Raw genomic sequence first — 22,111 nt, 5'->3', positions numbered from 1 at the left:
CTTTGTTAAGACTTTGCAGAAATGTCCATGTGAATTTGATGAGGGAAAATCCTGGCATATTTTGGCTTTTCTCTGGCCAGGTTGGTTTGCCTAATTAAATTTGAAGCTTTGTCAGTGTGCACCTTGGAAACTCATTCAAGTTGTCTTTGGCCGAAATGATGGAGAGTTGTTTCTCATAATTCATAAGAATCAAAGAGAAAGATTAAAATTTAAGAAAGTTAAAACCTTATGTTAGTTTGGATTCTCTGAGAAACAGACACCAAGACATAATTAGTCATGCAAGAGATTATTTGAGTAATAGCCTATGAGGGAAAACAGGGAGGGAGCCAGAGGAGGCCAGGAGGCCCATCAGCCCATGATGTAGGTCTGACCCCTGTGGAGGAGAGAGGGAAGGAAGGAAGTTGGGGAGGAAGAAACTTAGGTTGCAGTGCAGTTCTAAGAAAATTTCAGCGAGGCTAGTGAGTCCCTCGCTCCAAGCTGCCCACCAGAGGAGTCCACATCTGCAGTAACTGATCTGCTGTAGAGCCCCCGCCGTGCTCAGTCAGTAGCGGCCAGCATGTGGGAAGAGTGGCCTCGGCGGTGGTTTTCCTCAAGTGTCAGTGTCACAACATATTTGAAAAGGAACAGAGATTGCTGCATTGAGACACACTTGACAATATTCTAAAAGGCTAGGGTAGGGATCAGGCCTCTGTCCTGTTCTATCAGCTCTGCCAAGTGTCCAGGGCTAGAAACCTGGGCTTAGCCATCCTTCACATGCCTCTCCCACATTCTCAACTCCATCTAATCAGTCACTGATTGCCGCTGATTTTATTCCCTAAATCAGTGATTCTCTCCACATGTCTGCACATTAGAATCATCTGGGGATCTTTTAAAAATTCCAAAGGCCAGGCCACATCCCAGATCAATGGAATCACAAGCTCTTTTTGAAGCTCCCCCAGTGATTCCAATGTGCAGACAAGTTTGGAAACCACTGTCTTAAATATTTTTCAAATCTGACTTCTCTCCATCCCTATTCCCATGGCCCCATCACTTCTCACTTGGATGGCTGCACCCACCAGCTCCCTACCTAGTCATGGTGCTTCTAATCTTATCCCCTCCTGTTTATCCTGTCCACAGTGACCGTTGACCTCCCAGAAATGCAAATCTGACCATGTCACCACTCTGCTTCCAGCCCTCCCATGGTCCCCACACCTCCATCATTGCTTCTCACCCCTTCCCCCCACCACCTCCACAGTGTTCACCAGCATGACACATGTCCTTCAGTGAGCATTATACGTGGTGATCGTCAACCTATTTGGACGTGTTCCTCCTGCGAGAAGAGTGTCAGGATATTGGAAAAGGACTCAGCCTGGGCAATTTGAAAAATACTTTCTCCCCACCACTGCTTTTTCTCTCTGCCCACTTCCCCCATTCTGATGTGTGCTCTCTAACCAAGGGGCTTAACCCTTAATACAGAATACGGGACCGCCTTTTCATCTGGCCCCATATCCCTAATCTCATCTTTCACCTTCTTACTTTTACTCCTTATACTCCCAACTTTTGAAAGTTCCCAGTGTAAACCATATTATTCCCATCTTTTATGCCTTTGCGTATTTCTGTCCCCTTTTTCTAGAATGCCTCACCTTTTAGTTTCTCCTGCAATGCTGTCCCTTAAACTAACTTGAAGTTTTGAAAGCAGCCATTAAGTCTCAACTCTACATCAGCAAAACCTCCTCTGACCCCCTATTCTGGCTGGGTTGGGACCCTTCTTTCATCATCAAGGACCCTGTGTACTTGTCTCATTAATCTCGCAATGCTGTGCTGTCATTAGGTGTTTTAAGGGGTCTCGATTCACTGTTCTCTACGTTTTCTAGATTTCAAATTCTTATAATACTTTGATGTCATTCGCTCAGATTTTGAACCCAAGTCATTTGGAGTAGGGCATTATGATTACCAGAAGCTAGGATCATAAAGTATCAATATTGGGAGAGACTTTTAAAGGTAATTTTATTCAATCACAAAAGATTTTTTTGTATTTTTACATTTAGTGAATTTGAGAAAGCTGTGATGTATCTAAATGGAAACATCCCAGCATGTTTTGGAAATGCAAAATTATAGCACGTGCTGGAGAATTTGACAGAAAAGGATAGATAAAGCCTCCAAGGGAAAGAGTGTAGAAAGAAAACAAAGGACAGACAACACATCACTAGACAACATAAGCCTTCAGGAAACATGAGGTGATTAAGATGTGCCAATTCAGGAGACAGAACGTTTGTAGAAGGAGTGTTATAAAAATCAGAGCCAAAAGTGTTTTAAGAAGCAGGGAGTGACCGTGGGGCCAGTACTCCAGGGAGGCTCAAACAGCAGTGGTCCTGTGATGTTCCTCCCAGGTGGGACACCTGCTCCTGGGAAGCAGCAACCCAGGAGGAATCAGATTGGACACATTTATGGAGATGCTGACCCCTCCAGCCAGAACCTAAATCCATGTAGTTCTTGATCTTTTTATACAACTCAGAAACTTTTGATAATCTGTTGAAATCTATTGATTCTGTCCTCAGAAAAATGTGCATAGGCACACAGGCACATACAATTTTACATACAATTTCTCCTAGTTCACTCTACCACCTCCCACACCCATCCCCATTCAAGCCTCTACATGAACCCCCAGATTAGCATGCATAGTTCCACTGTCAGGTACCAAAGCTGGCTTGGGTGACAAGGACAGGTGATATACTTGAGGATTAAGAGCTCTTCCCCCTGCTCAAATCTTAGCTGGTTTAAGATTTCTAGTAGAAATCTTCTACTTTATTTAACCCTTCTAAGGAGCAATAGGCTGGGACTTCCCTGACGGTCCAATGATTAAGACTCCCAGCTTCCACTGCAGGGGGCACGGGTTTGATCCCTGGCTGGGGAACTAAGATCCCGCCTGCTGCGTGGTAAGGCAAAAAAATTAAAAAAAAAAAAAAAAAAAAAAAAAAAGGAGCAATAGGCTGAGTAGAGGTATTCCTTGGTGCTTTCAATTTGCCCAGTCTAAAAAATTGAATGTTTTCTGGATCCCTGTCTGTTGACTAACCAAGTCACTAATTTAGGCCTGCTAGCCACTCTGTTTCTCTGTGCCTTGGCTTCTGAAGAGGCCTCCTTCAGAATTTTAACCAGGAACCATGACTTAACCTCATTTCCACCTGTCTGGCTTCTGACTTCTACTTCTGTTACATGACTCACCCTCATTTATTCCTTTTTCAAATTAAAGAATTTAGGAAAGCAATGAAAATATTCTGACTTTCAGAAATAGAAAAATGGTTGTTAAATTTTTATGGGAAAAGGGAGCAAAGTTATAGTCAACTTTTGCCAATCTCAGCCCAAAAGAAGAGCAGCAACATGGAAACTTCAAATTCAAAGCATTGGAGAATTAAAAAAGAAATACTGTATTTGTAATTTATAAAGTTATTTTTATACTTATTTTTCTGATTTTCTTTGGCTTACTGTGGAAATGTTTTTGCTATGACTGTATGGAGAATGGACCAGGCATTTTGGGAAATGGACTTGGGCTACAGAATGTGCTTTGGTTGATCCATACATATCATTAGTAATTGAGACTTGATATCTCTTCAAGAGAGAATTTTAGAGTTTGATAAATAATGGAGATTTCTTAAAGTATAACATGAACTTTGAAAAAAAAGTAAAAAAAAAAATAGTGTGAAATAATATTAGTCTAGAAATGACTATTTTAGTCAATTGCATATTTGATTTTTAAACATGTATGAGTCTGAATAAAGAATTCAAAATGCTGTCCCCACAGCACAACAGCATTTTTAGGATGATGGGCCTGGTCTGTATGGTACTATGGTGTTGGGTTATATAATTCTATGAATTTTTCAAAACTCATAGTTTTGAACTCAAAACTCGTACACCACAAGAATAACTTTTACTGCATGCAAAAAACCAAAAAACAAACAAAAAAAACCCCAAAACAAAAAACTCAGGATGCCAGGGGAATCCAGGATGTAATGCAGACTGTGACAAATGAATCTAACTATATTACAAATACAGGGCAGAGTCTCTCTGAAGGGGAGGGGAAAGAAAGGAGTTTACCTAAATAATTATGGAAAACAGTGTTTTGCCTAGATCCTGTAGGGATAAAGACAAAAAGAACTGTACAAAAACACTAGTAAAATTTTTTTCTCTCAGGGGTTACGGTTTAGCAATTCTGACACTTTACATATTTGCCAGGGTTGGACCAATAAGTAAATATATTGTAGATAATGGGAGCCAGGTGCCACATTTTTCACCATCAGAGAAAGAAGTGACAAATAAGTGGAATGAAGGTGGGAATTAGGGTTTACTATACAAACAGGTAGGTACAGATATAAATGTAAATAGGTGTGTTTACAATGGTTAGTATGATACATGTAATTTCCAGCACTGTTCCTTGAGAGGACTGAGAAGCACTGGCACCTAGTAGTGATGAACACACCCAAGATCTTGGTTTCTAAATGCCATTTAACAATAAAAGGAGCCAGAATTCCTTGGAGAAATGGCTGTTTGATTCAAGGGTTGGGGCAGGAAAACTACAAGATAAGCCTGGAACACCATATACTATCAGAAAGTAAGGGAGTGAGGAGGAGATGAGAGCATATCAAAAGGACACAGGGGCCAACCTAAAAGAGCTGCTGATAGCCAAGACTGGAACAATGTGAATGACAAAATAAATAAAAATTACATTGGATTATGATCTAAAGAATGAAATAAATATCCTTGGATTCATATACATAACAGATTAAATTACTAAGTAAATAAATAAATGTGCAGGGTGAGGAGGGACAAATCTTCCTTATAAAAGAATTTCAGTTAACAAATAAGTATTAACAGACATAAAGGAGAAATTGAAAGTAACACAGTAATAGTAGGGGACTTTAACACCCCACTTACAGCAATGGACTGATCATCCAGACAGAAAATCAATAAGGAAACACTGGCCTTAAATGACACGTTAGGTCAGACAGACTTAATTGATATATAATAGAGCATTCTATCCAAGAGCAGCAGAATACACATTCTTTTCCAGTACACATGGAACATTCTCCAGGAGAGGTCACATGCTAGGCCATAAAACAAGCCTCTGTAAATTTAAGAAAACTGAAACCATATCAAGCATCATTTCCAACCACAATTGCTATGAGACGAGATATAAACTACAAGAAAATAACTTCAAGAAGACACCAACACATGGAGGCTAAACAATATGTTACTAAACAACAAATGGATCACTGAAGAAATCAAAGAGGAAGTAAAAAAAAATACCTAAGGACAAATGAAAACAAAAACACAATGATCCAAAACCTATGGGATGCAGCAAAAGCAGTTCTAAGAGGGAAGATTATAGCAATAAAAGCTTAGCTCAGGAAACAAGAAAATCTCAAATAAACAACCTAAACTTACACCTGAAGGAACTAGAGAAAGAAGAACAAACAAAACCCAAAGTTAGTAAAGGAAAGAAACCATAAAGATCAGAGCAGAAATAAATGAAAGAGGTTAAAAAAAAAAAAAACAGAAGACACCAATGAAACTAAAAGCCAGTTCTTTGAAAAGATAAAGAAAATTGATAAACCTTTAGCCATAATCATCACGAAAAAATGGGAGAGGGCCCAAATCAATAAAATCAGAAATGAAAAAGGAGAAGTTACAACCACCTCAGAAATACAAAGGATTACAAGAGACTACTATGAACAACTATAAGCCAATAAACTGGATAACCCAGAAGAAATGGACAAATTCTTAGAAAGGTACAATATTCTAAGACTGTACCGGGAAGAAATAGGAAATATGAACAGACAAATTACCAGTAATGAAATTGAATCAGTACTTTAAAGACTCCCAACAAACAAAAGTCCAGGACCAGATGGCTTCACAGGTGAATTCTACAAAACATTTAGAGAAGAGTTAAAACCTATCCTTCTCAAACTATTCCAAAAACTGCAGAGAAAGAAACACTTCTGAGAATATTCTATGAGGCCTGTATCACACTGATAGCAAAACCAGTCAAAGATATCAAAAAAAAAAAAAAAAAAAGAGAAAATTACAGGCCAATATATCTGATTAACACAAATGCTGAAATCCTTAACAAAATATTAGCAAATCAAATCCAACAATACATTAGGAGGATCATACACCATGATCAAGTGGGATTTATCCCAGGGATCCAAGGATTTTTCAATGTCTGCAAATCAATCAATGTGACACACCACATTAACAAATTGAAGAATAAAAACTATATGATCATCTCAATAGATGCAGAAAAAGCTTTTGACAAAATTCAACATCCATTTATGACAAAAACTCCAGAAAGTGGGCATGGAGGGAACACACCTCAACATAATAAAGGCCATATACAACAAACTCACAGCAAACATCATTCTCAATGGTGAAAAGCTGAAAGCATTCCCTCTAAGATCAGGAACAAGACAAAGATGCCCACTCTTGCCACTTTAATTCAACATAGTTTTGGAAGTCCTAGTCACAGCAATCAGACAAGAGAAAGAAATGAGGAATCCAAACTGGAAAGGAAGAAGTAAAATTGTCACTCTTTGTAGGCGGCGTGATACTATACCTAGAAAATCTTAAAGAGGCCACCAGAAAAACTACTAGAGCTCATCAATGAATTCAGTAAAGTTTGCAGGATAAAAAATTAATATACAGAAATCTGTCGCATTTCTATACACTAACAACAAACTATCAGAAATAGAAAGTAAGGAAATAATCCCATTTACCATCACATCAAAAAGAATAAAATACCTAGGAACAAGCCTACCTAAGGAGGTAAAAGTCCTGTGCCCAGAAAACTATAAGATGCTGATGGAAGAAATTGAAGATGACACAGACATATGGAAAGCTATACCATGTTCTTGGATTAGAAGAATTAATATTGTTAAAATAACCATACTACCCATGGCAATCTACAGATTCAATGCAATCCCTATCAAAATAACAATGGCATTTTCCACAGAACTAGAACAAACAATTTTAAAATTTGTATGGAAACACAAAGGCCCCAAATAGTCAAACCAGTCTTGAGAAAGAAGAACAGAGCTGGAGGAATAAGTTCCCTGACTTCAGACTATACTACAAAGCTACAGTAACCAAAACGGTATGGTACTGGCACAAAAACAGACACATAGATCAATGGAACAGAATAGAGAGCTCAGAAATAAATCCACACACTTACGGTAAATTAATCTATGACAAAGGAGGCAAGAATATACAATGGAGAAAACACAGTCTCTTCAACAAGTGGTGCTGGGAAAACTGGACAACTACATGTAAAAGAATGAAATTAGAACGTTCTTTAACACTATTTACAAAAATAAACTCAAATGGATTAAAGACCTAAGTGTAAAACTGGAAACCATAAAATTCTTAGAGGAAAACATAGGAAGAACACACTTTGACATAAGCTGTAGCAATATTTTTTGGGTCCATCTCCTAAAACAAATGAAACAAAAGCAAAAATAAACAAATGGGACCTAACTAAATTTCAAAGCTTTTGCACGGCAAAGAAAACCATCGACAAAATGAAAAGACAACCTACTAAATGGGAGAAAATATTTGCAAAGATATGACCAATAAGGGGTTAATATCCAACATATGTAAACAGCTCATACAACTCAACATCAAAAAACAAACAACCTGATTTAAAAATGGGCAGAAGAACTCAATAAACATTTATGTAAATGAAAAAATGCTCAACATCACTCATCATCAGGGAAATGCAAATCAAAACCACAATGAGATATCACCTCACACCTGTCTGAATAGCCATCCTGAAAATAATACAACTAACAAACGTTGGTGAGGATATGGAGAAAAGGGAACCCTCATACACTGTTTGTGGGAATGTAAATTAGTGCAGCCGCTGTGGAAAACAGTATGGAGGTTTCTCAAAAAACTAAAAATAGGACTACCATATGACCCAGAAATTCCACTCCTGTGTATATATCAGAAAAAAACAAAAACACTAATTTGAAAATATATATGCTCCCCAATGTTCACAGCAGCATTATTTATAATTGCCAAGATATGGAAGCAACCTAAGTGTCCATGGATAGATTTGGAGAGCATTATGCTAAGTGAAATAAGTCAGACAAAGACAAATACTGTATGATATCACTTATATGTGGAATCTAAAAAATACAACAAATTAGTGAATATAACAAAAAAGAAGCAGACTCACAGATATAGAGAACAAACTAGTGGTTCCTAGTGGGGAGAGGGAAACTGGGAGAGCAATATAAGGGTAGAGGATTAAGAGGTACAAACTGTTAGGTATAAAATAAGCTACAAGGATAAAACATGGGGACAACACAGGGAATATAGCAAATCTTTTATAATAACTATAAATGGAGTATAACCTTTAAAAATTGTGCACTATATTGCACACCTATAACATATAATATTTATGTGTCAAATACACTTCAGTTAAAAAAAAAAGTGCTAGTAAAAGAAAAAAGAATGCTAGTTAATAAATGTAGAGGGAATGAGGGAAACAGAAAATCCCCCTTAGAACACCACAGTAGTAATTGCTGCAGGCAAGATCTACTGCTGAGTTCTAATGTCAGCAGATGAAACGTTAAGGAGGAACAGGATATTTGCATAGTTTCACACTATCTCCTCCCAAACCGTTATTCATTACTGTAGTGGTTTCACATAGTTATAAATGTTTTGATACTCTTCCCTCCAGGAAGTGGAGCTTAATTCCTCTCCCATTCAGTGTGGGCTGGACTTAGTGTCTTACTTTTGAGGAAGAGAATATAAAGACATCTGACAGATAGCACCTTAACCAAGTGATCAAGGTTAATATCACCAGTAATAACACGGTTTGACAACATGGACTCCCTGGTACGATGCAACTGGGAGGGCACTTCACCTCTGTGGGATTCTCCCCCCAACCCATAACTGCAGTCTATTCATGATAAAATATCAGACAAACCTTCATGGAGGGACATGGTACAAAAACCTGACCACTTCTCAAAACAGTCAAAGTTATAAAAGACAAGGAAAGACAGAGAAACCATCACAGACTGAGGCGACTAAGGAAAAAACTAAATGCAATGCAGTATCATGGATTGGATCCTGGAACAGAAATCTGAATAAAACCTATAGTTGAGTTCATGGTATTGTACCAATGTTAATATTTTAGTTTTGGTAAATGTACCATGGCTATATAAATGTTTAAAATGGTTGGATAAATATACCATGATTATATCTAAGGAAAAGATGGGTGAAGGGTATACGGAAATGCTCAATGCTATGTTTTCAACTCTTTTGTCAACCTGAAATTGTTTTAACATAAAAGTTAAAATATATGCTGCCCCCAAATCCATACTTATAAATTCAGCGCTTTTGAGTTTTTTGGTTTATTCTTATAAATATTGCATGATTTGCTATTCTTCTATTTTAACATGATAACTTGTCATTTGGTAGGAGAGGATTTAAACATAGTTATAAGTATCTGGAATTTATTTAATATAAGGGCTTTACTCCACCTTATTTGTAGGTCTTAAACAGAACTAAGATCAAATTGAATAATGATCAAGGCTAAGGAAGTTAGTTTAAGAGTACACATGGATGGTTGCATTTCATTCAACATAATGCTTTTGCTGAGCAGAGAAGAACTTGTGTTTGGAATAATTCCAACAGAATATCATCCACAGAGGAAAGAAATGCATAATTTCAGATTAAATACATGAAAGGGAACTGTCATTTCATGGTGTCATGGGGAAAAAAACAGTCTTTATGTCAGTGTCTTCTTTCAAAAAAGTCCATGTATATTTATATGTGTATTCAGGAAACCAAATTGTTTTTAAAATTAATCCATCTCTAATAATTTAAATCATGAAACAATACAGTGAGTTTATACACTACTAAAAGTATCCTGATTTAAATTGGGGTGGGCAATGCCAGAATTCACAAATTGATGGTCCACGGACTGCATTTAGCCCTGGGGTATGTTTTCATTGGCCGGCACAGTTTAAATTTTTTGAATTAGCTGCCAATATTTAAAATAGTGAGTTTTTATATAAAAATCTGAGTTTCCATTCTCTTTCAAACAGTAAGGTGTGACAGCACCAAGCAGACCTTGTGGAGGCACGGCAGCTCTTGGCAAGGACTGGAAGGTAGATGCCTATTGTGAGGTAGGCCACAGTACCTAGCTGGTTGTCATGGTTGTATACAAACCTTTAAAAGTTGAGATGAAATTCACATGACAGAATGAACCATTTCAAAGTGAACAAGTCAGTGGTGTTTAATACATTCCCAATGTGCCAAATTCATAATGGTGTGCAACCACCACCTCTGTTTCCAGAAAACATCATCACCCCAAAGTAAAACTGTTCCAGTTAAGCAGTCACTCTCCATTCTCCCCTTCCCTCAGCCCCCAGCATCTGCCAATCTGCCTTCTGTCTCCTTGGATTTACCTATTCTGGATATTTCCTATAAATGGAATCATATGATATATGGCCTTTTATGTCTGGTTTCTTTCATGTTGCATAAGTTTTCAAGGTTCCTCAATGTTGTAGCATGCATCAGTGCTTCTTTCCTTTTTCTGGCTGAATAATATTCCATTGTATGGGCATACCACATTTTGTTTATCCATTCATAGGTTGTTGGGGACATTTGCCTATTTCTAACCTTTTGGCTATTATGAATAGTGCTGCCATGAACCTTTGTGTACAGGGTTTTTTTAATGAATATTATATTTTTGATATTTTCTATGGACATTAGTGTTGTTTCAGTCACAGGTCTTAACACTGCCTGTTGCCTCCCACCCTGGCCTGCTTCACGCATTTGCTTTCTCACACTGCCCCCAATGACGTTTGTATTTATCTTTTCTGGTCTATGCCCTGGGGGTGGGCATATCTGTCTCCCCTCCATTTTTGCCCTCTGTTCCAGCATGATACTTGAATAAAAACCTCTCTTCATCTTTCTTAAAAATGTGCCTCTACACTAGACTTCCTGGCCTTTTCTTCCTCAATTTTGTTCATTCTCTGATAAATATTGATCATGGATGAGGGTTGTTTTTATTTTCTTCAATTTTTGACATTAAAAAATTGGACAGTTGGAGAAAATTTTAAATTGGGGCTAGAGCTTTGCCCCTTTTACAGTAAGCAGTGACTTGATATACGCATCTGGGTTTAATTATGGTTGGCATCTCTGAACTCTGAAGCAAAATACGTACTGCTGAGATGTCATGTGTTTCTGGCAGTGCAAGAGTATAATTACTCCAATGTATAGTCACTCCTCTGACTTTTTTTTTTAAGATTTTTTTTTTGATGTGGACCATTTTTAAAGTCTTTATTGAATTTGTTACAATATTGCTTCTGTTTTATGTTTTGAGTTTTTGGTTGAGAGGCGTGGGGGATCTTAGCTCCCTGACCAAGGATCGAACCTGCACCCCCTGCATTGGAAGGGGGAATCTCAACCACTGGACTGCTAGGGAAGTCCCCCTCTGACTTTTCTTTAACCTCAAGGTCTCTGTTACCTCCCTCTCTCTGCCCCTGCACTCATGGGAAGGCCTTTTTTTCACTTCAATCCCTATCAGTGCCCCTGATTTCCCCTTATTTGCCGTTTAATCATTCACTTTAAGTAACTTAACTTCTTTATGGTTGTATCTTGCCTCCCTAACTAGATTTTAAAGCCCTGCTGAATGGAATCTAGTTTTGTTTATTTTTTATATGCTTCAGTGCAGAGCGTATGTAATAAGCGTGCAGTAAATATTTGAAGTAGTGACTCACACACACACACACAAAAATGCCCCTTTAAGTATAGCTAACTTCTATTATTAAGTTGAACAAGTTTAAACGTGTTTAAGTTCATTTTTCAGTATAATACTTATCCTTAGGATTAATAGACAAGTCAAAAAAGTTTTGTGGTATAGTTATGGCAACTAAATTCCTTTGCACATTTAATCAATGTATTAGTATAAGTTGGTGATTCTAAAAATGTGTGTTGCAAATCGTCTGAACGAGAATTGACTATGGTGTTGGTTAAAAACAGAGACCCTTGATCCCCACGCCTGAATTTATAAACTAATACAGTCTGATGGATGAGCCCAGGAATCCGCATTTTAAAAAACCCTCCTGGAGTGTTATGTACTCTAAATTTTGAGAACTACTGGGATTGTTTGAGAAGAAGCTAATACCTTCATTTGGAATAATTCAAGTTGATTTGGAAGTTCAACCTAAGTTGAACACAGGGACAATACACAGTGAAATCACATCATTAATGAATGATCATTTCAATTTTAATATTTGGGAAGTTAATTTTTTTGGCATGAGTCTACAAATGAGTATTACAGATGTTGTATAGTTTTAATAGTATGGAATGAAAATCCTTGAAGTGTAACAAATCCCAACTCACCTGAGAATTACTGAGGTGAAACAGAATAAAATCATGGAAAAACACCACTATGATTAACACTTACATTACTCCTAGGACATAATTAGATAATGAAATGCAACTTTCTCTTCCAAAAGCAGAATATGCAGTTGAACAATTACTGCATGACACCCTCCAATTTATAGTTAGTGTTTATGGATATTTTAAAAACCCTGCATCATTTACTGCTATTGTGAAGAAGTTCTAGGATGGGTTGGGCAGAGGTATTGTATTCTGATAATGCAGACATTTGTGTCCTGGGAGTTAAATAAACAAACCATTAATAAGTAATCCAGCAGTATAATGAAACGCTCACCAAACAAAAGCGACACAGCACATTGCTTGCCTTGCCGGTAGCAAGTAATTAAAATGAAACAAGTTTGTTATATTTTGGGTAATAAAAGGGAATAATTGCAAGCAACTGAGAGAGGGCTTTTTGTTAGAAAAATCAGGAGTTTTCTGGCTGTGTTTTTTATCTGCATTACAATGTTTTCTTCCCTCTTGACCTTTTGACATTTACACTTTTTAAATGTATGACTTTTAAGTGTTTCACTTGGGTAGTGGAGCAATGCTGTTTTTCATTTATTCTGAAAAGATGTTTACATTATATTTTTCCTGTAGGATTGTATTTAATTCTTCTCTTACAGATTGATAATTCACCATGTGATTTGGCAGCAGTAAAGCTTCCTCAACCTGAAGCTAATAAAACGGAGCTGTCATTTATACAGAACTAAATATGTACCAAGGACAAGGCTGAGGGCTTTGTCCCAGCATTACTTTTAACCCTCATTAGAATCAGCTTGTGCAGGAAGGAAAATGAGGGTACAGAGTGCAGTAACCCATTTAAGATCATCCAGTACCTGTTTTTTTCTTATTTCATGCATCATGTGGTCCTCCCCTTGGCACTAGAAAGTAGGATTTTCTACTTCCAAACACTATTTTCTCTTTCACTTAATGAAAGATATAAGCCACAAATATTGCAGGCTGAAAAAGAGAAAGTTGGTAGTCTGGCAAAGAAGTCTTAACTCCCGGTAGAACTGAAAGCAGAGCTGGGAACAAGTTCAAGGTCAAGAATCTGGATGGCTTTTCCTGGTTCTCTGAGTCAAACAGTGTGACCTCCTTATTTTGTTTCTATTTCTAATCCCAAGAACTCCAGATATACCCAAGATCAAATGTAAATACCAAAAGAAAAAACAAAACCAAACCAAAAAAAACCACCACCACATTCCAAAACCAGATAAATGATTTTTGGATTTTTGGATTATCTGGGTCACTGGTCCCCACCACTAACATGTATAATCAAGAGCTGATGATGCCACATATGATAAGCAATTCTTTGGTGAAAAATTTGATACTTAATTTCTCATAGGAGTTTAGTTTTTGTTTTTACAAGTTTTAGTTCTGACTAGCCTATTTTTTGAAAAATGCCCTGTTCGGTCCCCTGGATTTTAGAATGTCATTTGAAATACTTTTAGCCATTTAAGAAAAAGGAAGACCACGTCATGCTTCAGGGGAAAAAAAAAAAATCCAACCAAAGTAACAACTTAAGCCAGACTAGACAGCAGAAAGTGTTAACTATGGCTGTCGAAATAACAAGTTAGCAATCATAAACTAGACTCCTTTCAGAACGAAACCCTCACTCTTTCCTTGGTCACCCACTTCACTCTTTTCTCTTTCATACAACTTTTATAATGTGCTTGTCAGGCCAGTCGTTAAATTCACATTTGTATGCGGACCATGAGGAGTGTTTGGGCTTCCAAGTTGGTCAAGATGAAGTGCTTTGAAGCTAGTAATCTGCTGAATTAGTGGACTTCTTTCATGGTATTCCAGAACAAACAGATCCCCTTTAAAAAAATCCCTCCTTTTGTTATTTCAGGTGGTTTGAGTCTGTTATTCTTACATAAAGATGTTAGGGTTCTTCCAAGAGAGGTTCAAAGAGAAATTTAGGAATAAAATGTTAAGCAGATTAAAGGGACCTTTAGTAATGATCATGTCACTGAGTGAAAGATGAGGTTAAAACTGGCCACCGGTTTACTATGTAACCAGTTATGTGTTTTTCCTTAACTTGCGTAGAAAGTCTCAAGGTAGCCCTAGGTTTTAGAAAGGAATGTCATCACTAGGACAAACACTGGTATAACAATGTTTATCGAGGGCTTACTTTAACAACCGTGGGAAGTAGGTACCATTATATCCCCCATTTTGCAGATGAGGAAACGGAGGCACAGAGGGGTTAAGACCATATGCCCAAGGGATGAATAAAAAGTTAGATTGAGGAGGCAAGGTAGCATAATGTGGAGCATGGGCTTCAAAAGCATGCAGAAATGCGTTCACATTCCAGCTCTGAGGCTTATTAGCTGAGCAACTTTGAGCACAGTTGTTAGCTTCTGAGTCACAATGTCCTTATCTGTAAAATGGGATTATAATTTCTGCTTCAAAAGGTGGTTTTGAGGATTAATTTAAATAATAGTAAATAATAATAGTGATGAACATGTATTGAGTGTTTACCACGTACCAGGCATTTTTCTAAGCACTTTATGTTAATTTTTACAACTCCACAATGTAGGTACTTTCATTATCTCCAATTTTATGCTCCAGAAAACATTAGTGTAGAGAAGCTAACTTACTAGTTAATAGGTGAACTGGGTTTCAAAATACCTAGCATAACACCTGATATAAAATAGGCATTGATAATATTAGGATATTGGTACCTAGAGAAAGGGAAATGTTGGCAGTAAATCAGAATATCAGTAATGTTTCCCATTTATCATGACGCCTTTACTAATAAATGTTGGAGAAGGACAAGAGTTAAAAAATGCCAGGTTCATGGGGCCGATTTAGGGTAACCTAAACCTAAGCAGCAAAGTGAAATAAAATAGGAGTAAACTAATTTTGAGCAAATTCTATTTTAACTCTGTTGCATACGGTACATCAAAACAATTGTTGCTACTTTTTCCTTATCGGGGCCAATCAAATGGACGTACCTAGGCAAAGTATGGAGAACAATCAGACCTAGACATGTATCCACACATTTGTGTGTAATCAGGTTTTGTTGTCACCTAAATAAATTTAGTGAGTACGAATCTTAAAATTATGTACTGCGACTGTTTTTCTTTTGCACTTTTTTTTTTTTCTTTTGGCTGCACCGTGTAGCATGTGGGATCTTTCTTCCCCGACCAGGGATTGAACCCGAGCCCCCTGCATTGGGAGCACGGAGTCTTAACCACTGGACCGCCAGGGAAGTCCCTCTTTCGCACGTTTTTTAATCTATCTTTTTTTTTTTTTGACTATGAATGACTGCCGTATGAGTTGACTTTTAAAATATAGTCAGCCCTCCAAGCCCCATTTTCTCTTTTCCTCTTCTATCTCCTCAGCCCTATCTGTGGCTCTAACACACACACACACACACACACCAGAGTTATACAAAATATAGCTTTTAAAACTCCATCATTGAGCATAAAAAGGCCCAGGAATGTTAGGAACTGGTATGCTGGAGCCAAAAAGGTTTATCACGTTCAAAAAAAGAACCTTTGGCATTAATGGAGAAACCAGAACCAATTGTAAAGCATAATTACTGCACAAACATGCAGTATGTGTGAAGCTATGATCATTTCTTTAATCTCTCATACCAGAGAAAACCTAGACAATGTGTCCGCTGTTTAAATTCCCTCTCACACTCCTCCCATATCCTGCTAAAGCATTGCTTTGTTTATACGTACATTTATATAAAGCGCAAGCAAACACCCAAGCTCAACTTCTTGGAAGTATGGTTTGAGTTCTTAAAGTTGATTCAGAGTTCTGGCTCCTCTTGCAGATTGAAAAACAAAGGCGATCACATAACTAGTTTTAGGGCTTCAATTTCAACAACCAAATGGTCTCATGCAAATAGATGGTTACTTTCTATTCCCAAGCAATAACTACTACTTCAAGAAGTTATGTAGTATACTCTCTGAAGGAAGGAAAGCCCCTATTTTTGACATTTGTGACACGAATTTCCCAACAGAGTCATAAAGGTGTCTTAGATATCTTTCTACCCTATGAAGATTTCTCTAACATTCATAATATTTTTTGGTGCTCTATGACAGAATTACATGTTAATAATAATCACAATCATGATAGCTCAAGCTAGTGGGAGCTTACTGTGTTCCAAGCACGATGCTAAGTCCTTTATAAACATAGCTGACAGAATTCGTTCAACGCCACTTCTAGGTAGATGCTTTTATTATACTCATCTTACTGGAGATTTTTGTTTGTATCAAATTCATTAAAACACCATGACCCACCTCTTTAGTTTTTAGAGAAAACATCTTTTCTTGAGAGTTATCATAATTATTATGTTTTGCTTATTAATTTCTGCTAATTTTCATAAAACACTTTCATTACTTCAGTACATAGTTTTTTACCAATGTTACGAGCTAGGAATTTCACTATACTGTTTGCTGGGCATACAGAAGTCAGTAGGGTATTTTCCCCATCTTCAGAACTCATTGCATAGGAGGGAAGGTAAAAACGTAAACAAAATATTATTGCATAATAAATACAGTGACAGAGATATGTGCAAGATACAGAGATGGCAGGAGGAAATGTGGAAGAGGGATGCAGGACATCAAACAAGAGGGGCTGAATGAGCTTATATACCAACTGGGAAATAAAGGACAAAAAGAAATAGATGAGGAAAAGGGGAAAGGCATCCCACATGTATAATGTGAACTAAGGCATAAAGTCATGGAACCACTCGGTATGTTTAATATATAAGAGTCCATCATATATGTCAGCAGTAAAATTTGAAGTGGAAGAGAAGGAAAAGAAGGTAGGTCTCTGACTGTGAAGGGCCAAGGAAGAAATGCTAAGGGGTTTAGAGTTTATTCCGTAGATAATGAACTTGTGTAGGTTTTAAAATGGTTCAGAGACAAGATGGGCTTATGTTTTAGAAAACTTACTTCAATAGTCACTGTGTTTGTCTAAGCAAAAAACATTGAGGCCTTGAACTTAGACTTGGGTAGTACAAAATGAAAGGTGAGGGAAGATTTGGGTCAAAATCAGCAGAATTTGTTTGATGTGAAAGGCAAGAAAAGAATTTCGGATAACTGAGCTTTCAGAGTTGGCAGATGTATTACTTAGGCCTAGATATGCTGTTAGTAACACTCCCCCTGTCCTCCAGAATAATGGAGGATTGAACACAGAGATTTACTTCTCTCTCATAAAAGGAGTCGAGAGATGGATGGTTTAGGCTGATAGGGCTCCGTGGGTCAGTAGGGACATATGCACCTGTCTTTCTGCTCTATTCTCTTACTGCATAGCTTCCAACCTCAAAGTCACCTCTTGTTCCAAGATGGATGCTGGAGCCATCATTATGGACAACGCAGGACAGCGTACTAGAGGGGAGAGCTGCACAGAAAGAGGACTCTGGAGATGTGCAGAGAGTCCTCCTAAAGTTGTCAGCTAAGTACTGATCAGTGCATACCTGTGAGGAAACTATCTGATGCTGGGGAAAAAGCTATCTACAGTGATTAGAGGATACAATCCCCAAGGCTCATGCAGTGCCGGTAATATTTCCTGCTTCCACCAGACAGAGTTCAAGCCTCATAAGCCTAGTCATCCGGGAGAGTACTCAGAAGAGTTTTGCCTCAGTAGTGAGACACGATTAGTCCAAGAATGAATGCTTCTCTAGTCTCACATAGCAACGCTTAAGAGCAAGACCAACAGAATCAAATAGTTCTCAAGTAACTTAATTGCACCCCAGAAGAAGGCTAAAGGTGATTTAGTAGCCAAGACCTGGAAACAACTCAATGTCCGTCACTGTATAATAAATAAATGTGGTCTATCATATGATGGAACATTACTCAGTAATAAAAAAAAGAACGTACTCTAGACATACACCATGGATGAATCACAACATAATTATAGTGAGTTAAAGGAGCCAGACCAAAAAGGATACACGCTGTACCATTTTGTTTATGTAAACTTCTAGGAAATGCAAGCTAATCATTACTGACAAAAAGCAGTGGTTGCTTGGAGACAGGGGTGTCAGGATTGGCAGGGAAGTTTTGAGGGAAGATTCATGAATATCCAAGAGAAAATTTGAGGAGGTAAAGGATGTGTCCACTATCTTGATTGTGGTGATGTTTCACAGATGTGTACAGTGGACCCTGGAACAACACGGGGTTTGAACCTGCATGGGTCCACTTATAGGGGGATTTTTTCCAATCAATACTGTTAATACTACAGTACTACATGAATGCACAACTGGTTACATCTGCAGATGTGGAACAGTGGACGTGGAGAGTTGACTGCAAGTTATAGGTGTTTTTCTGAGTGGAAAACTGAGTGGAAGGTCAGCACCCAAACCCCTGTGTTGTTCAAGGGTCAACTGTACATATGTCAAAATTTATCAAATTGTACATCTTAAATATGTACAGTTTATAGGATCTCACTATACTTCAATAGTGTCTTACATTAAAAAAACACACAAGGAAAAAGTGAACTACAAGTAAGAATTATGAGAAATGACAGCTGAAATAACTCTTACTATAAAAATAAACTTAATTTGATGAAGGCAACTACAAAAACATAAAGCAAATACATCTTATGATGAAATGTTAAAAGTATTTCCTTTAAGATTAGGAAGAAAACAGAGAGGTTGGCTAGCACCTGAAACCACTGCATATTTAGGCCAGTAGAGTAAAATAAGAAAAAGAAATAAAAATGATAAAGACTAGAAAGAAAAAAGATCATTACTGATTTTAAATAATTCTAAAAGTTTCTACAGATAAATCATTTTACTTAATGAGAGTTAGGCAAAGTGGTTGAATACGGTATCAATGTAGGAAAGTCAGATGCATTCCTACTTACTAGCAGTGATCAGTTAGTTGCCTTTTTATAACGTCGACATAAAGTATAAATTTCTAAGGAATGTAAACCCTTTCGTGGAGGAAATGATAAAACATTACTGAACACCATTAAAGACAGCTTAAATGAAGGAAGAGATATACCATAATCTTGAATAGAAAAACTCAGTGCAGTAAAGATGCCAGGTTATCTCCAGATTTATTGACAGACTCAATGTAATTCCAATCAAAATCCAAACAGGTTTTAGGAGAAACTTGAAAAGGTGACTCTAAAATGATGTGGAAGAGAAACAAGTCCCAAAATAGACCAGAAACTTAGGAAGAACAAGATGTGGCGAGGCTTGCTTTACTCAGATTTAGGACTAAAGCTGTGATGATCAAGACATTGTATAAATAGATCTGTGGATCCGAATAGAGAGTGTAGAAACAAACCAGTCACGCATGCAAGCTTGATTCATGATGGAGTCATTGCAGACCACTGAAGAGAAGATCAACCATTCAGTACATGCTGCTGGCATGATCATGTAGATTAAAAAAATACAGTGTGTTCCCTACCTTGTACCATACTGAAAGTCAGCTTTTAGTGGATGAAAGACAAATTGTGAAAGCATAAAACTTTTAGAAGACTATGTAGTTTAATACAATTTCCTGATACAGGAGATCTTAAGACATTAAACAATAAAATGCAAATCATAGAGGAAAAGATTGATCAATTCAACTATATTATATAACTTCGGTTCATCAAAAAACACACTAAAGAAAGTCAAAAGACAAGCTATGGAGTGGGAGATGATATTTGTAACTCATTTCCAACAAATGATCAGCACCTCAAAAATAAAAAGGACTTTTATAAATATATAAGGTGTAGGTATCCTAATAGAAAAATGGCCAAATATATAAACAGGCATTTCATGGAAGAGGAAACACAAATTGTCCATTAGTATAGGGAATATGCTCATTAGTAACCTTGGAAATGCAAATTAAAACCACAGTGAGCTACCATGGAATGTCAACAAATTAGAAAGCATTTTAAAAGTTCATTTGTCACCAAGTTAGCAAGGCCAGGGAGCACTGTAACTTACATGTCCTATTGGTCTATAAATTGAGAGAGAGTGGTTTATCATTATGTAGGAAAGTTAAAACATGTATGTGCTTTGCAACCCAGCAATGTTACTCCAAGGCATGTGTCATAAGGCAGTTTAATTTTTCTTGATCGAGGTCAGACCACATTGGTGGGTGAATGAGTATTTTTTTGGGGGGGGGTGAAGTAGAAGAGCATAGCTTTATTGCTTTGCCAGGCAAAGGGGGACACACCAGGCTTCTGCCTCGAAAAACTATGTGTCTCAATCCCAGAGGATTTGATGTGAACCAGTCTTTTTTAAAACAAACAAACTGCAGAATATGATAGACTTAAACAGAACAGAATAGAAATAATCAGAATGCATTGCTGATAGTAAGATTATGGATTGTTTAATTTTTTTTTGGATTGCTAATAGTAAGGTTTTGCATTCTGTTAATCATTTTGGGTTGTGTTGTAAAAGGTATTTCTTTTTTTTTTTTAACATCTTTGTTGGAGTATAATTTCTTTACAATGGTGTGTTAGTTTCTGCTATATAACAAAGTGAATCAGTTATACACATACGTATATCCCCATATCTCCTCCCTCTTGCGTCTCCCTCCCATCCTCCCTATTCCACCCCTCTAGGTGGTCACAAAGCCCTGAGCTGATCTCCCTGTGCTACGTGGCTGCTTCCCACTAGCTATCTATTTTACATGTAAGATGTATGAGTTGTATTAAATGGTTTGAAAGCCACTGCCCTAAAAATAAATCCTTAATATGCAATAGGACACAATTGCAAGAATGTCTAAATAGTATCGCTTATAATAACAAAAAGCTGAAAACAGCTCAGATATCCAACAACAGTAACATGATAAATAAATTGTGGATTAGTCATATAATGGAATATTCTACAGAAATAAAACAAAATGAAGGAAACTTGCAGGTTAGTCATGAAATGAAATACACAACAGAAATAAAGAGCTAGCGCTATGCACACAAAAATGGGTAAATCTCAAAACATAATATTGAATACAAGAAGTGAGTCACAGAATATGTCAGTATGATTGTATTACATAAGACTTAAAACTAAGCAAAACTAAATACATTGTTTAAGTCTGCATGCATAGGCATTAAAACCATAAAGAAAGGCCAGAGCTTATTCCTGAGTAGGAGATATGATAGAGATACAGAGCATGTTTGAAGGTACTAATAGTAGTGCTCTATTAACCTGAGTGATGGGCACACACACGCTTGTATTTTTATTACTATTTAATCTGAACAGATATACTTATGTGGTTTTGTATGCATGATATATTTCCAAATTAAAATAATTTAGATATAAGCAAAAGAGAAGTTAATTGTTGGGGTAAGATCCTTGAGGCAATGCATCGCATCGGGATGGGCTTCAGCACACAAGTGAGCAGACATTTCTTAAATAGAAAGAAGGGCAGCTCCTCATCTGGGAGCAAAGCAGGAAGGATGGGTGAGAGCGCATGCAGGTGTGATTTCAGGGGTGTGTATGGAGTGGGAAGATATGGGGAGATGCTTGATGGAATTCAGATCTGATGGACTCTTTTTAAGAATGCAGGAGGTGGGGGAGCCTCCTGGGAGTGAAGCGGTAGGTCTGGATAGAAGGCCTGGGGAGGGTAGTGAAGGCTTCAGAAAGTATTTCACAAAGTGGAGCAGCTACGCCACTGATGATACTCGAAGGCGATTTTGGGTACGCCTGTGGGTACGTAGGCAAAGTCATTTTTAAGATTGTAGTAGTTATGAGTTTATTTTAATGCAAAGGTTTTTT

This window comes from Grampus griseus (genome assembly GCF_964374135.1).
Source record: "Grampus griseus genome assembly, chromosome: 8".
Classification (NCBI taxonomy): domain Eukaryota; kingdom Metazoa; phylum Chordata; class Mammalia; order Artiodactyla; family Delphinidae; genus Grampus; species Grampus griseus.
The sequence above is the reverse complement of the archived record's forward strand: the minus strand, read 5'-3'. Positions refer to the sequence as shown.